The sequence below is a fragment of the Hemicordylus capensis genome, chromosome 4, assembly GCF_027244095.1.
Source record: "Hemicordylus capensis ecotype Gifberg chromosome 4, rHemCap1.1.pri, whole genome shotgun sequence".
NCBI lineage: Eukaryota > Metazoa > Chordata > Lepidosauria > Squamata > Cordylidae > Hemicordylus > Hemicordylus capensis.
Genome location: NC_069660.1, coordinates 177,545,768 through 177,563,761, shown reverse-complemented (window position 1 = coordinate 177,563,761; position 17,994 = coordinate 177,545,768).

Sequence of the window (17,994 nt, the reverse complement as noted above, 5' to 3'; positions counted from 1 at the left end):
TTGCTCCTTGAGCGGCGAGTAATCAAGGTACCAGAGATCCAATGATGTTCATGCCTGTGTGAACTAGCCCCTTTGACTTACATACTTGGGCGAATGCAATATATGAAACTGGTAAACCTGAGGGCTGGTTCACACCTGTATGTACAAGCCTTGGTTTCTCATCATGGAGTAAAAAGGTAAAGTGCTGTGGAGTCGGTGTTGAGTACATGCACGCCGGGTACTTCCTTTAACTTCTGGCTGAGGAGGACATCAGGCCAGCAGGGAGGCACGCTGCCACCCCGATGGGGACTTATTCAATGGAGCGCTGGCAGGGGAAACGCAGTGGGAGGGGTAAGGGCATCCTCCCCACCCTCAAAGGTATGTCCCCCTGCCTTCGAACTACCCCCCCCACTAGTTCCATGCACATCTCTAGAATAAATCTGTCTTAAATGTTATCAGAAATGGGGAGGCTCTTATTTCAACAGGGAACACACGGTGCAGCAATGGAGAAGACCCGTCCCTGAGTAGCCACCAGATGAGCTGGTGGCAACTGCAAATGGACCTCCCCAGCTGACCTCAGTAGGCATCAGGGCTCATAATAAAGGAGGTGTTATCTCAAATACCCTGGAACTAAGCTGTTTCGGGCTTTATAGGTTATAACCAGCACTTCGTATTTTGCCCAGAGACATATTGGTAGCCACAGTTCTTTTAGTATAGATGTAATGTGGTCTCTTCGAGCTGATCCAGAGACCAACCTGACTGCCACTTTTGAACAAATTGTAGTTTCCTGATTTACAGAGGCAGCCCCACGTAGTGCATATCACAGTAATCAAGTCTGGAGGTTACCAGCATATGCACTACTTTTCTGAGGTCGCTTATCTCAAGAAATGGATACAGTTGGCATATCAGCCAAAACTGATAGAAAACATTTCTGGCCACTGGCTCAACCTGAAACACCAGGGAGAGACACACTCCCAGATTTTACACCTGTTTTACAGAAGAACTCCCAGATTTTATACCCGTTCCTAATGGAGGTGGGTTGTAGCCTCATCCTGGACAGGCAGATCGAAGCTGTCTCCTGAGTTCCAACACTGCACAATAAGCACCTCCTTTTTATTTGGATTCAGTCTCAGTTTGTTTATCCCTCCTCCAGCCCATCACCCCTCCAGGCAGGCATTAAGGGAGCTTATGCCTTTTCCTGGTGATGTTGACATGGAGAAATAGATCTGAGTGTCATCAGCATACTGATAGCACCCTGCACTAAATCTCCTGATGATCATTCAAAGCGATTTCATGTAGATTTAAAAAGCACAGTGGAGACAGTATGGAGCCTTGTAGGAGTCCTTACCAGAGCTCTTGTTTTGAAGAGCAACTATCTCCAAGTGACACCATCTGGAATCTGCCTGAGACGTAGGAGCAGAACCACTGGAAAGCAGTGCCTCCCACTCCCAACCCCCGCAGACACTCCAGAAGGATACCATGGCTGATGTTATCAAAAGCTGCCAAGAGATCTGAAATGACCAACAGAGTTACATTCCCTCTGTCAATTCCTATTTAGATATCATCTGTCAGGCCGACCGTGGCAGTCCACCCCATAGCCTGCCTGAAAACCGGTTTGAAATTGATCTAGACAATCTATTTCATCCAGAATCACCTGGAGCTGAGAAGCGACCACCTTGCCCAATCATGGAAGGTTAGAGACAGACCTGAAGGGTCCAATGTGGGCTTCTTCAAAAGAGGTCTAATAACTGGTTCCTTAAGACAGGAAGGCATTCTGCCCTCCCTTGGAGAAGCATTGATGATGTCTACTAGGCCCCCTCCAACAGCCTCTCTACCAGAGGGTATAAGCCATGTTGGACAAGGGTCAAGAAAACACGTGATAGGCCACACCTCTCCAAGCAGCTTGTCCATTAGGGATGTGCCCGAAACGTTTCGGAGGCCATTATGAAGGAGCACTGGAGGTGTTTCGGCGCTGGCGGGGGTAGCGCTTTAAGGGCGGGGGAGGGTGTACTCACCCCTCCTGCCGCATTTCCCCTGCCGGTGCATTGTTTTTTTGAAGCCCCTCGGGGCGGCAGCATTCCTCCCTGCCGCCCCGTCTTCCCCGTCGGCTGGAAGTGGCCAGAAGTGGCGAGTGCACGTGTGCCTGTTGTGTGCGCACGCGTGCCCTTCTGCTGTGTGTGCGCGCGCACGCGCACTCGCCACTTCCGGCCGATGGGGAAGACGGGAGGGAGGAACGCTGCCGCCCCACGGGGCTTCAAAAAAACAATGCGCCAGCGGGGGAAATGCGGCGGGAGGGGTGAGTACACCCTCCCCCGCCCTTAAAGCGCTACCCCTGCCGGTGCCGAAGATTTCCATGCACATCCCTATTGTCCATGTCCTCAGGAGTCACAGACTGAAACTGATCCAAACTAGTTAGGCAACCCTTTAAGTTTTTCTTTTAAAAAATATCAATCCTCTGGGCAGGAGCAATAGGTGGAGCAAAGGTAGGCAGAGTAAGCGCAAAGCCTGCTAGACATGGGGTTCTGTCAGAGTGTGATGGCAAGTTGGGAGCTGACATTTTGAGGGAGGGAGCGAGCTGCTTGACAGAATATGAAGTTTATTTTGTTTTTAGATCTAAGCTATAATTTAGTGGTCTGAACAATAAAACTATGTTCTGTTAGATAATCAGTGCAAAAGAGTTGATACCTTTTAAAGTAAGTTAGATTTTGTGTCTATCAGCAGTGTGTGGAAATTAATTTTCTTTTGATTGTGTCTGTATCATCTTGCATGATCATTCCCTATAGTGCCTGTGACCGAGTCAGACCATTGGTCCATCTAGCTCAGTATTCTCTACCCAGACTGGCCGTGGCTTCTCCAAGGTTACAGGCAGGAGTCTCTCCGAGCCCTGTCTGGAGATGGCAGAGAAGGAACTTGGAACCTTATAGGGCTTTTTACTGGCCCTCAGGGAAATGGGATGGGACTGGTGTTCTCATGTCGGGGAATTGGAATGTCCACTTCTTTGTAATCTGGCTAGTGAACCTATATGTCATTTATGCTATGTTCCTGCATAGGAATGGGGAGGTAAGAGGAGACCAAGAGATACATGTGGATAAGACAGTGAGTTTTTTCTGGAAGAGAATGTATGGTTATGTGCAGAAAGACAAATGTACCTCTTCCAAAATGCAATGGGACAAGTTGTGGAAATGGTCCCAAGATGTGACACCCCCGAAAACCCTTTCCCCCTTGGCTACAGTATTGTTAACATATACCTCAACTCAGTTGTTCTCCAACCTCATATCTGTAAATCTCTCTCTGTCGTGTGTGTGTGTGACACTGACTGACACACACACACACACACACACACACACACACACACACACACACACACACACAATGTAAAAACAGATCTTTTGTATATAATTGTGCTATGGTAACGTACTGTATGCTTTGGTAGTTTGTTGGTTCAATAAAAAAAATCCCCCCCCCCAAATTGTCTTCTCTCCACAAATCCCACTTTTTCAATAAAGCTTTTGGTTCCACTGTAGTCCTCATGCCCTACTGTAACTAAGCCTAAGTACATGTAGCATTAGTATATTGTTCCCTGTTGACCCCGCCTCTATTTCCCTTCTCCCCTTCCTCTGTCCCCCCCCCTTGTTACATTTGAGATTGTAGGTTCCTTTGGGCAGGCTGTTGTCCTCTTGTACTTTGTAAATTACCAAGCACATTCAGCAGTCATTTCATGAGGTGAGGTCATCACCTCAAGTCACCTCAAATGGCAGGTTGTTGGGGCACTAGAGGGGTGGTCACCACCACCTCACCTGGCTCCCACTGTCACCACCCTCAGAGCCACTCCAGGATGGTCCTCTGCCACCTCCTCCTTGGAGATAGCAACACCAGCTGCTGTCTAACTTGGCACCCACCCTCTTATGTCCCTCACATGCCACTGCCAGGCGAATAAAACTGGGGGAGGGCAGCAGAAGAGGAAATGAGGATAAGGCCACAGAGTAGAGTAGAGAGGGGTAGAAGCATGTGTGCCAAGTCAGGTGCATGTGTGCACAAGTCAGGTGGTGGCAGGTGATGCTGCTGTGGAGGAGGAGGAAGGTGTGCATGCACATGTGTGCACACCTTGTGAAGCAGTGGTGGCTATTGCAAACAACAAACAAAGGAAACAAACAAACAAACAAAGGAAACATACAAGGGAGGAGGCTGCATTTGGCACCTGCACTCTTGGTGCACATTGTGCACATTGGTGGTGCCAAATACTTTCTCTGCTCAAAAATAAATTATCTATACCTAAAAATATCATAGCTGACCTTCTTTCTATCCATTCCAGACTTAATGCATCCTTCTTGAGCAAGGGTGACCAAAACTGGACACATTTTGAGTATGGATTCTCAAATGCACCACCACCAGTAGTCCAAAGACTTCTTTATTTCTTCTGGAAATGCTTTGCACAATTTACTCAATCATTTCACATAGCCTTGTTGCATCCAGTAACATCACACTGGCTTTTTGCTCACTAAAGGTAAAGTGTGCTGTCAAGTTGATTTCGACTGCTGGTGCCCACAGAGCCCTGTGGTTTTCTTTGGTAGAATACAGGAGGGGTTTACCATTGCCTCCTCCCACGCAGTATGAGATGATGCCTTTCAGCATCTTCCTATATTGCTGCTGCCTGATATAGTACCAGCGGGGATTTGAACCAGCAACCTTCTGCTTGTTAGTCAAGCATTTCCCCGCTGCACCACTTAAGGTGACTCTTTTGTTCACTACAGTACATTAACTCTTTTCAGGTTAGTCTGGCAGCAGGGGCATGATATATTTTTAATGAATTCAGTGCTGGTGTGTGTGTGTGTGGGGGGGTTGTGTCAGAGCGTGCCCAGCCCCAATATAGCTACTGTATTGTTTTTAGAAGGTTACAGGAACATAATTTGACTAAAATTGGGGGAGAGTAAGTGGTGACGCTTGTGGATTTGATTAAGGACCCCCTACCTTTCCCTCCATAACTTGAGCACTGAATCTATGCAGTCCTACATAAGGGGATAGTTTTGTGTCATGGAGTTTGAACTTGAGCTGAAACATTTTGCAAAAATGGGAAATTTGGCATTTTCAAGTTTTGAAGTTCAAATTTTGATGTCAAAATTTGGCTTCTACATTTCACACGTGAATTTTGGAATAAAAATTTGACATCTTAATACAAAATCCGCCTGCTTTGGTTTTTCACTTATTCAAGGCTATTTTCCTGGTTAGTTAAGTTAATGAATGCAGTTAGTATAAAATTTACCAAATTCTGTTGCAAGGTAGGTACTGTCAAATATTAAAGCCAGTCAGGTTCCCTAGGTAGCTTGTTATTCAGATTGAAGTGCAACAACAGAGACATTGGGCTGGGTATAGGCAGAAACTGAAGGGGGGTGCTTTCTCTTTATCACCTGAATCCTTGGCTGGAAAGATTGTGTGGGGTGCTGCCTTGAAGGGCTTGCTGTTGTTCATTCACTTTGGCCAATTGTGCTGCTAGTGCAGTAGAAAAGAAGTTAATGACTGGACTCCCATGGTTTCCCATTTGCATTCTGCAATGCCTAATACTAGCCTTCCACATTCCCTTGTTGTGATGAAGAGTTAATATGCATACATCTCTGAGTACCATGCCATCAATATTATCCTGCTAACTTGACCTTTTCTCTTCCTTTCTCTTGGCAAAAGCAGGAAAAGTCAAGAGTAGTTCTGTTCTCAATGCAGTCCTTAAAGCCACTCCAGTGAATGGAATTTAATATGTATGCAAAGCATTTTTCTAGTTCCCCAGTTCATTGTTTAGCTCTTAAAATACCAAACCTCTGCTAATACAGAGACACACTCTTCCAGTTAATATATTTATAAGCACTTTCCTGTCATCAGAGTTGTCAGCTGTTTCTGACACATTGCTGCAGGGCTATCTAGTTTATGTCAGAACATTAACTGATGTGCTCCGGGTGAAGCTGATGCAATTTTTTACCCCAGGAATGAGTAATGACATTAAATAACTGAGGATTTCCCCCCCAGTTTATATCCCAGGCTAGGATTACTTTGGCTGCATTCCCCACTGATATTTTCAGAGGAATGGCAAAAGTGCACTCAATCTACCAGATTGCCTTTACATTGTTAAATGCACAGTAAGAAAGATATAGGAGGGCATGAGCAGAGAGCAGTTCCAGAGAAGAACTCCTACATGATAACTTCTAGAGGGAAAACTGAGTTAGTCTGTTGTAGCAGAAACAATAAAGAACCCTGTGGCATATTAATGATGAATGAATTTATTGCCGAATCAACTTTTGTAGACTAGTGCCCACTTCAGCAGACACATGAAATAATATCCTCCACTGCAGATATGTATGAACATATGAGTACAGAAAGAAAAGGTCTGTAGTAAGGCTTAAAAGCATATTTATATGCTGAACTAAAATGCATGCATGGTAATAACAGAGCAACCTAGTCCAAATGACCAGAGCCTTTTGGAAGGGCGGTATAAATTTTTTAATAATCATCATCATCCCCCACTGAGGCACTACCTTGCGTGGTTGTGAGGCTTGTGTGCTCTGAGGAAGGTGAGAGTTTTGCCAGAGGTCCAACCATACTGGACAGGTCTCACCAGAGGAGCCAGACGAAGAGTGCCTCTCCCATCAACAACATGGTGAGACGTAACTTTAACAAATCTATACCACATCGGTCATCGCCTGGGTCAACAAGGACCGCGCCAGGTGCTGGAGTCCCTGGACATCTGGTGGCAAGTGGGCAACAGGACTCAGGATCTTCAGCTGAGCAACCAGGTCTGGAGACTGCAAGATTACTGGAAGAAACATCATTTAACCGGAAAAAATATACGAAAAATGCCAACAAGGAAATAATGATCTGCTATTACAAGTCTATTCCAACTAGAAGAGGTTATTTAAAAAGAATGTACCAAATTTTGAAAGAGAAGCATCCAGATACAGAAATAACAGAACAAAGGCTAGCAGACCAGAGAAGATTCATAACAAGAAATGAAGTATTCACAGGAGTTGAGCTGGAAGAAGTGCAAAGAGCAACACAGGCTCAAGATGTGGAAGAAGAATAACCACCAACTGAAGAAGTTGCTCAGGCGCAGGTGGAGGAGGTGTTGGAAATAGAGGATGCCACTGTTGCTGAACTGTTTCAAAATCAAAACCAGGCAACCTCCCCTTTGCCTTCACCTCAAAAACCCGAATGCCATTTAACAGAAAAGCAACAAGAACTAAAGCAAAAAACAACTTGAGCACATGAACCAAACAACCACCAGGGTTCGACTTCCAGCTCTAAAAACAGTTGCCAAAAAACAACTTGCTTGGGCATTAAAAGATGTAAATGCTGCACTTGCAGAAATAACAACCAATAATTTGCAAGAAACAAACCAACTGATGGACAGTGCAGCAACAATAACAACACAAGAGCTCGGATATAAGATCAGTGGACCTGTAAAAGTAGTATCACCTAAATGGAAGATTAGATTCGAAAATAAAATTGCCAGGCTTAGATCAGATGCTAGTAAATTGAAAGATATGAAAGACAAGAAGCTGACAAATGAAAACACCAAACATTATCTGATCCAAAAATACCACCTAGATTCAAGGAAAATTAGAGAAGTCCTGGAAATAATAAAGCAGCAAATAACAGCAGTGTCAAAGAAGATTAGCAGATACAAAGCCAGAATTACACAACACAGGCAGTATCTACCAAAGCATAGAAGGAGAAACTGCAAGAAACATCGAAACACTACATAAAGAAGAAACAGTGCAATTCTGGGGGAAATTATGGGACAATCCAATAGATTATAATAAAAAAGCAGGCTGGGTGAAAGAGATCAAAAAATGTAACCAACAAATGCAAGATCTAATAACACCAGAATTAATAAGTGAAAGAGCAAAGAAAATTAAAAGTTGGACTGCACCAAGCGACGATGAACTGCATGGCTTTTGGCTTAAACACCTAACAAGCCTTCATAAACAACTATCAAAACAGTTCAATCACATTTTGCAAGGAGGTGATATTGAACAATGGCTAACAACTGGGAAAACTCATCTCATCATGAAAGACCCAGCAAAAGGTGCAGTTCCAAGTGATTATAGACCAATCACCTGCCTGCCAACCATGTTCAAATTATTAACATGAATAATAGCAGATAAAGTAATGCAACTCATATTAACTAACAAACAGCTTCCAGCTGAACAGAAAGGAAATTGCCTGAGGCACAAAAGACCAGCTGCTGATTGACAAAATGATTTAAGAAAATTGCAAGACAAGAAAAACCAATCTAAGTGTTGCATGGACTGACTACAAGAAAGCCTTCGACTCATTGCCTCACACATGGATACTAAATTGTTTAGAAACAACTGGTGTCAGCAAAAACATCCAAATATTTATTTTAAAAAGCAATGAGCATGTGGAGTACACAGTTAACAATCAATGGCGAGATACTTGAATAGGTTAGCATTAGAAGAGGTATTTTCCAAGGGGACTCACTATCCCCTCTGTTGTTTGTAATCGCCATGACCCCACTTTCACAAATACTCAACAAAACAGGCCTCGGATACCAAACATCTGAAACATCAAGTAAAATAAACCATCTGCTGTACATGGACGATCTGAAGTTGTATGGAAAGACCCAGTCAGAAATCGAATCACTGCTAAACACTGTCCATATATTCAGTAGCGATATAGCAATGGAGTTTGGACTAGACAAGTGTGCTGCATTAATAATGAACAGAGGAAAAATAATGAAAACAAAAGGAATAGAACTGCCCAATGGAAGCAACATCAAGAACCTGGAAGAGAAAGAAAATGATAAATACTTGGGATTTCTCCAGGCTGATAACATTGCACACACTGAAGTTAAAAGAAAAATGGGAAGTGAATACATCAGGAGAGTTAGAAAAATCCTAAATTCCAAACTCAATGGCGGGAACACCATACAAGCCATAAACACCTGGGCTATACCTGTTATCAGATACACTGCAGGAATAATAGACTGGACTCAGGCAGAGCTAGAGACGCTAGATTGTAAGACCAGGAAAATCATGACCATCAATCAGGCTCTGCACCCCCGCAGTGATGTCGATAGGCTATACCTCCCCCACAGCTCAGGTGGAAGAGGAATACTGCAAGTCCATCAAACAGTAGAGGAGGAGAAAAGAGGCCTTGACGAATATATCAAGGACAGTGAAGAAGATGCACTTCAAATGGTCAATAACGAGAAACTATTCAACACCAATGAAACAAAGCAGGCCTGCAAGAAAGAACAAGTCAAGAACCGAGCAGAAAAATGGAAAAACAAGCCACTGCATGGTCAATATTTGCACAATATAACCCAAAAATCAAACATCACCAAGACCAGCAATGGCTTAAGAATGGCAACTTGAAGAAAGAAACTGAGGTTTTAATACTGGCTGCACAAGAACAGGCACTAAGAACAAATGCAATAAGAGCAAAAGTGGAAAAATCCACAACAAACAGCAAGTGCCGCCTTTGTAAAGAAGCAGATGAAACCGTGGACCACCTAATCAGCTGTTGTAAAAAGATCGCACAGACTGACTACAAACAAAGGCATGACAAGGTAGCAGGGATGATACACTGGAACATCTGCAAAAAATACAAGCTACTGTAGCCAAAGTTTGGTGGGCCCATAAAACTGAAAAAGTTGTAGAAAATGAAGATGCAAAAATATTATGGGACTTCCGACTACAAACAGACAAACATCTGCCACACAATACACCAGATATAACTGTAGTTGAGAAGAAAGAAAAACAAGTTAAAATAATCAACATAGCAATATCAGGTGATAGCAGGATAGAAGAAAAAGAAATAGAAAAAAAATCACAAAATACAAAGATCTACAAATTGAAATTGAAATGCTATGGCAGAAAAAGACCAAAATAATCCCAGTGGTAATTGGTGCCCTCGGTTCAATTCCAAAACAACTTGAAGAGCACCTCAACACCACAGGAGCCACAGAAATCACCATCAACCAATTACAAAAAGCAACTTTACTGGGAACAGCCTATATTCTGCGACGATATCTATAATAACAGCAACAACATTGATAATAAAATTCAGGCATCCCAGATCCTTTGGAAGGACTCGATGTCTGGATAAAACAAACCAGTCAATAACACCTGTCTGTGTAAACAACAACAACAAATGCGGTTGCTGGTAATGATAGTGATGTCTTTCTTGCTGTGCTAACACTTTGGGTGAGGTTGTTGAAGGGCATTCCCATTGCACCAAGGCCATGGGGCACAGGAATGGAGTCTGTGCTTGAGGGAAAATGATGAAGGAGATGTGGACTAGCTCAGGGATGGAAGTGTGGTCCAGCTGTAGAAGTATTAGGCAGGCAGCCATGCCTTTCATAAGAACATAAGGGAGGAGAGCTAGTCTTGTGGTAGCAAGCATGAATTGTCTCCTTTGCTAAGCAGGGTCCACCTTGGTTCATTTGAATGGGAGACTACATGTGTGAGGACTGTAAGATATTCCCCTCAGGGGATTGGGTTGCTCTGAGAAGAGCACCTGCATGCTTGCATGCAGAAGGTCCCAAGTTCCCTCCCTGGCATCTCCAAGATGCCAGGGCAAGAGAGAGGGCATTCCCTCACCTATTGTCTGTGGGCTTCTGAGACGCATCTGCTGGACCACTAGGTGAAATAGGATGCTAGACTAGATAGGATTTGGGCTTGATACAGCAGGGCTGTTCTTACATAGGAACATAAGCAGCTGCCATATACCAAGTCAGACTATTGGTCCATCCAGCTCAGTATTGTCTACACAGACTGGCAGCAGCTTCTCCAAGGTTGCAGGCAGGAGGGGTGGGGGAAAGTTAAATCTTTTTAAAAACTTGTTTCAATCGCCGCTGCTCGGCGGCAATGGTAGCAGAGACAGAGGGCGGCTGGCAGGGTGTGGTGCTCCAGCAGTACTTGTGGAGGTGAGGGGAGATCGAGGTGGGGGAGGCAGAGACGGCAACAAGAGCTCCTTTTCTGGGCCCACTTTCCACCCAAATAACAGGTCAGGCAGTTTTCAGCCCATTTCTAGGCTCTCTGCACACATGCCCGACTGCCTGAAAATTTGCCATCTCTCAGAATTTGCCGCTGTAGGCATGTGACTATCTTACCTATGCATTAATCTGCCCCTGTATCCATGGAGAGACCTGCCCTTCATGAATTTGTCTAAGCCCCTTTTAAAGCCATCCAAGCTAGTGGCCATCATCACATCCCATGGCAGAGAATTCCATAGATTAATTATGTACTGTGTGAACAAGTACTTGCTTTTGTCGGTCCTAAAATTCCCAGCCTTCAGTTTCATGGGATGACCCCTGGTTCTAGAGCTGTGTGAGAGGGAGAAAAATCTCTCTGTGTCCACTCTCTCTATTCCATGCTTAATTTTATACACCTCAATCATGTCCCCCCGTAGTTTCCTCTTTTCCAAACTAAAAAGCCCCTGATGCTGTAGCCTTGCCTCATAAGGAAGGTGGTCCAGGCCCCTGATCATCTTGGTTACCTCTTCTGCACCTTTTCCAGTTCTACAATGTCCTCCTTAAGCCACGGTGACCAGAACTGCACATAGTACTCAAAATGTGGCTGCATCATAGATTTGTATAATGGCATTATAAAATTAGCATTTTTATTTTCAATCCCCTTCCTTATGATCCCTAGCATGGAACTGGCGTTTTTCACAGCTGCTGCACACTGAGTCCACACTCTGAATGAGCTGTCCACCACAAACTCTCTCTTGGTCAGTCACTGACAGCTCAGACTTCATCAGCATATATATGAAGTTGCCCCCCCCCCGCCATATGCATCACTCTACACTTGCTTACATTGAACTGTATTTGACATTTTGTTGCCCACTCCCCCAGTTTGGAGATATCCTTTTGGAGCTCCCACAGTCTATTTTGGATTTCACTACCCTAAATAGTTTGACCACTTTGCTGCTTACCACAACTTCTATATCATTTATGGACAAGTTAAAGACCACTGGTCCCAGTACAGATCCCTGGGGGACCCCACTTCTTACTTCCCTCCATTGCGAAAACAGCCCATATATTCCAACCTTCTGTCCATCAACCAGTTACCAATCCACACATGAACCTATCCCCTTATCGCATGTCTTCTAAGTTTACTCAAGAGTCTTTGTCAAAAGTTTTTTCGAAGTCCAAATATAATATGTCAACCAGATCACCTTTATCCAGATGCCAGTTGACACTCAAAGAACTCCAAAAGGTTAGTGAAACAAGACTTGCCCTTGCAGAAGCCATGCTGGTTCTCCTTCAGCAAGGCCAGTTCTTCTATAGGTTGAACAATTTTGTCCTTAAGTATGCTTTCCATCAATTTTTACCCGGCACAGAAGTTAAGCTATCTGGCCTGTAATTTCCCAGATCCCCTCTGGATCCCTTTTTGAAAACTGGAATTACATTATAGAGATGTGCACAGTCCGGACCAGTCCGGACCGGTACCGAAGGGGGGCCCTTTCTTTTAGGGCGGGAGGGCTTTCTTACCCCTCCCGCCTCTTCACCCCCTCCAGCACCCGTATTTAACTGAATAACGGGGCGCTGGAAACCAGCCGCCCCCGCCGCTCCCCCCCCAACAGATTTACATGCAAAGGTACCCATACCCCTGCAGCCACCGCCGCCGCCCGCCCGCCCGCCAGCCCTCCCTCCCTCCCTCCCAGCTGCCCGCCCGCCCGAGTCCTTACCCAATGCTTTAGGAGAAAACAAGAGGAGCTACCGAACAGAGCTCCTCTCGTTAGGAAGGCCTCCAGCAGACTGAAGGTGCTTTGTGCGCGCGCACGCGCGCATGCGCGCACCGCAAAGGACGCCGATCGCCAGAGGCCTGGTCTACCCGCCGGGAAAAGGCGATCGGAGGCCCGGTCTACCCGGCCTTTTCCCGGCGGGTAGACCGGGCCTCCGGCGATCGGCGTCCTTTGCGGCGCACGCATGGTGTCTCATTGAAAATCTCATTTGCTGTCATAGAATCCACACTCAGAATACCTCAGAAACAACAGAACCCTGTACCCCATGGGTTAAAAACCCATGGGGGTGGTTGGCACCCTATGTGCACTACACCACCACTCGCTCTGGGCCACCCCAGCCACCCCCCATGTGCACTTATGGGGCTGCTACAAGCTCCATTATACCTTATGAGGAAAAACCTTAAAGACGCGTAAACTTCAACAATTCACCAAAAATCAGCGCTCTGCCCAAATCCTTTGAAAAAATGCAGGTAGCTTCCTTGCCCCTACCTGGCACTACCACCAATCCCACACTGTTAGAACAGTGTTAGAACAGGCCACACTGTTCAATAGCTAACACTGTTAGAACAGGCCACCCCTTTCCCCCTGACGTGAAGCGATACACCCTCCATTATACCTAATGGGGGAAAACCTTAAAGATGCGTAAACTTCAATAATTCACCAAAAATCAGCCCTTCGCCCAATCCCTCTGCAATTGGGGTTGTAGCCACCACCCGTTAGGCACTACCACCCCACCCCACTATTTTGGCCCAGATCCCACGTCATGCCTCCAATCTGCCCCAAAGACACTAAAACTTCAAAATTTTCCCCAAAATCAGCCCTTTGCCCAATCCCCCTGAAATTTGGGTGGTAGCCTCCACCCATTGGGCACTACCACCCCACCACACTCTTTTGGCCCCAGGACCCATTTTTTAATCCAAATCAATTTGGATTCGGATTCGGATTAATTCGTATCCGAATCGAATCAGGGGTGATTCGGACGGGCCATATTTGGATACAAAACAGAACGGGGGTGTTTCGGTTTGGATCCAAATCTAAACACTGAAAATCCGAATTGCACACCCCTATTGGCTACTTTTGTCTAGATGAAATCATCCAAGTCTGCAAGTAAAAACTCCACTTTCTCCTGACCTGAGGCTACCACAAGACCATTCTGCAACCCAGGAGGAGCAGCCCTTTACAGAGAAGGCCCACTCCTTTGGAGGCCAAATTTCTAAATTTTATCTTTATTGTGTTTATTTTTGCGAATTGCCTAGAGCCTTTGGAGTCAGGCGGTATATAAATAAAATAAAATAAAATAAAAGGACAAGGACAGATTCTCTGAAATAAGTGAGTTGAAAGTGGAGAAGAAAGTTAAATATCTGGGGGTCTGGTTATCAAATAACAACTCCTTGTTGTTCACAAATACCTATGTTAAAATATGGAATTCAGTGAAAATTGATCTACAAAGATGGTCCAAAATGAATTTGTCTTTAATGGGAAGAATTTCAGTGGTGAAAATGAATGTCTTGCCTAAAATGTTATTTCTCTTTCAGACTATTCCCATAATTAACACTCTAACTTGTTTTAAGCAATGGCAGAAGGATATAATTAAATTTGTTTGGCAGGGGAAGAGACCAAGAATTAATTTTAAGAATGTAACAGATGCAAAGGAAAGAGGTGGTCTTACCTTGCCAGACTTAAGGTTATACATTGATGCTGTTTGTTTGACATGGCTAAAAGAATGGATAACATTAAGAAACCCTAGAATTCTTGATTTGGAAGGATTTGACAGAAGGTTTGGATGGCATGCGTATCTGTGGTATGAAAAAAAGTAAAATACATAAAGACTTTTTGAACCACTATGTGAGAAGGAGTTTAATGAGGGTGTGGTTAAAATACAAAAATTGGTTTGAACCTAAAACTCCATTATGGATATCTCCGATTGAAGCCTTATCACGTAATGAAGTAAATATGCAAATGTGTTGGGGTACCTATAGGGATTTGTTACATTTTCAGGAAAAGGATTGTAAGTTAAAAAGTTTAACTGAAATACAAGATTTGGTCAGAGATTGGTTTCAGTATCATCAGTTAAATGAGATATATAAAAAAGACTTTAAAGTTGGATTTGAGGATCAGACTTCAAATTTTGAGAAGGAATTATGTCAAAACGATGAAAAATTAGTTTCTAAAATGTATAAACTGTTGCTTCTGGAGGAGACAAGAGAGGACGTGGTTAAAACTACTATGATAACGTGGGCTCAAGATGTGGGGCGTAATATAGAAATGGCAGCCTGGGAAAAGTTATGGAAAAATGATTTAAAATTCACTGCATGTTATGCTATAAAAGAAAACTATTATAAAATGATGTATAGATGGTATCTGACACCAAAAAAATTGGCATTAATGTAAAAAAATGTTTCAAACAAATGTTGGAAGTGTGGACATTCTGAAGGCACCTTTTTTCATATGTGGTGGACCTGCGGGAAGGCTAAAGCCTATTGGGACATGATATATAATGAGTTAAAGAAAATATTTAAAATGACATGTCCTAAGAAGCCAGAATCTTTCCTGCTGGGAATAACACAAGGTGTAATTTCTACAACTAATTTAACATTTTTTATGTATGCTTCTACGGCGACCAGAATTATATATGCACAGAAATGGAAGAGTAATGAACTGCCTTCCAAAGAAGACTGGCTGATAAAAATTTTGGAATATGCGGAGATGGCAAAACTTACAACACTAATAAGAGACCAAAACTTGGAATGTTTTAAAGAAGATTGGAAACCATTCTTGTTGTATCTAAAGAATTACTTTCCTACTATGGACTTTACAGCAGGGTTTGAAATTTAGCAAAAAACTGCAGGTTGGGTAGATTAGCTATGTTTGTAAGGGTTTAAATTTATGCTTTGAATTATTATTATAGCAAGGGTAAACTTTATAGTTGAACTTGATGATTCACGAAGAGATGTGTGCGGGAAGTCCACCTTTTTGTGTGTATTTGTAATGAATGACAATATTACTATTGTTAAAATTAATAAAAATTGAATTTGGAAAAATAAAATAAAATAATAAAATAAAATAAATACCTGCATGTGAATTTGCCCAGAGTAATTGAAGTCAGCCATTATTACAGCTGACTGTCTTTGATGCCTCTCTGATTTGCTTCTCTAACTCCAGGCCACTCTCAGCGTTTTGACCCAGGGGAGCGATAGCACATCCCTAGTAATAAATTTCTTTTCAGTCCTTGTATTATTACCCATAATGATTCTGTGGAGGACTCTGATCCTCCTAGGTTTTCTAGCTTGTTGGATTTTATCACTTCTTTAATATATAGAGCTACTCCACCCCCAATCTGCCCCTCCATGTCCCTTCTGTTCCTAGGAATAACATCGTCCCACTGGTTCTCACCGTTCCACCAGGTTTCTGTTATGCCCACTTATATCTATGTTTTCATTAGCAACCAAGCACTCCAGTTCACCTGTCTTGGTTTGGAGGCTTCTGGTATTGGTTTATAAACATGGCGTTGGTGCGTGCTATCTCCCTTACTATCATTTGACCTTTTTAACCAGCTGTCCATTTGCTCTACTCCTGTACGTTTTTAACCAGCTGTATGTTTGCTATTCTGATTCCTTCTGGTTCATCCGAGACATTTGCACCCTCGTACCTTAGGGGATTTGGCTTGCCAAATGAAAGACTTCTCAGTTCCTGTTTGAAATCCCCCAGGCATCATTTTAAAAGCTGCTCTGCAACCTTTTTGCTTTTAAACAGCAGCAGTCTGGTTTAATCTTGGTTCAAGTGGAGCCCATCCCTTTTGTACAGGCTCACAATCACACCAATCTGAAAAGCCCTCCCACTTCTAGCAGTTGTGAGAACCAGCCCTATGTCTATTGGTAGGTAAACCATTACCTACCATTACTTTAATTTTGCAGTAGCATGGTCAGAGCTTGCTGGGACTGAGCTCCAACATCACTCCTGAATAACAGGGCTTCGCCCTAGAATGTAAAGTAGTAATAGAGTGCTCTGAGCATGTAGAGAGTCCACTTCCTCTAAGAGCAATGTCCTCCCTCCTTATCTGGGGTTAGAAGGCAAAACTCCTAAAATGGCTTAAGAGTTCTAGCACTACGAAACAGAGCCTAAAAAAACCAACCAAATCCAACAACAACAAAAAAACAACACAAGGTGTTTTTAGCTTTGTGATTCTTGGCTAAGCACGCCAATGTTGGGCTGTAGAACATTAGTCAGTTTCAAGCACTTTGATCTATAACCCGACATATTGCTTATCAATAAATATGGATTTCCAAATACTTCATACTGGTTGAAAAATGAAGACTTTTCCATGTTCATAAAAGAATTATCCATAAGCTTAAAGTCAACACAGACAGAAGGCCTGGTCAGCAGGATAAGGACCATGGTTACAGCAACAGAGAGCAACACATGTTTGCAGCAGAATCAAACAAAATATCCAGGCACTGGTTCTCTTTAGAGCCCAAATATTAAAGTAACTTATACATTGCGCTTTTGAAGAGCTGAAGGAGAAGAGATACGGTAGGGGAGATAAGGGCATTAAACAGACAATAATAAAGATAATTAAAAGACATTTGTAAACTGAAAAGGCAAAATGTTAGGCTTGCTAGGAACACCAGTTGCTAATTATGGCCAGTTTGTCCTGAATGGTTTGTCCTGAAAATAGTTTACATATTCAGAGTACATGAGATTACTCCTCCTGTTAGTACAGTGGGAACTGAGCATTCAGACACAAAGACAGGACCCGAGAGAGTAGAAGAAGAGTGGATTCCTGAGTACCAAGGTATAAAATAAAATATTTGTGTTTGTTTTGTAATACCTGTGTTTGTTTTTTTAAAAAATCAGCTGTGGCTTCTTCAAATTTCCCAAATGCTGTGGTCTTTTGTGTGCTGGTTCCAGGGAGCTGCCATGCATGAGAAGAACCTGTTAGGCAGCAGTTCCAGCATCAAAGATGAAACATTCATATCAGGTTACCTGCTTTAGATAAAGGATTACTCTCTCCTATCAAAGTTATACCAAAAGGTAAACATTGCAAAGTAAGGAATGACAAGAGACACTGAGGCTGTTCTCATATACAGCACTACTCAAGCTAGGGATGCAACTTTACTGGGAACAGCCAGCCTATATTCTGCAACAATATCTATAATAATAACAGCAACAACGTTGATAATAAAATTCAGCCATCCCAGGTCCTTGGGAAGGACTCGATGTCTGGATAAAACAAACCAGTCAATAGCACCTGTCTGACTG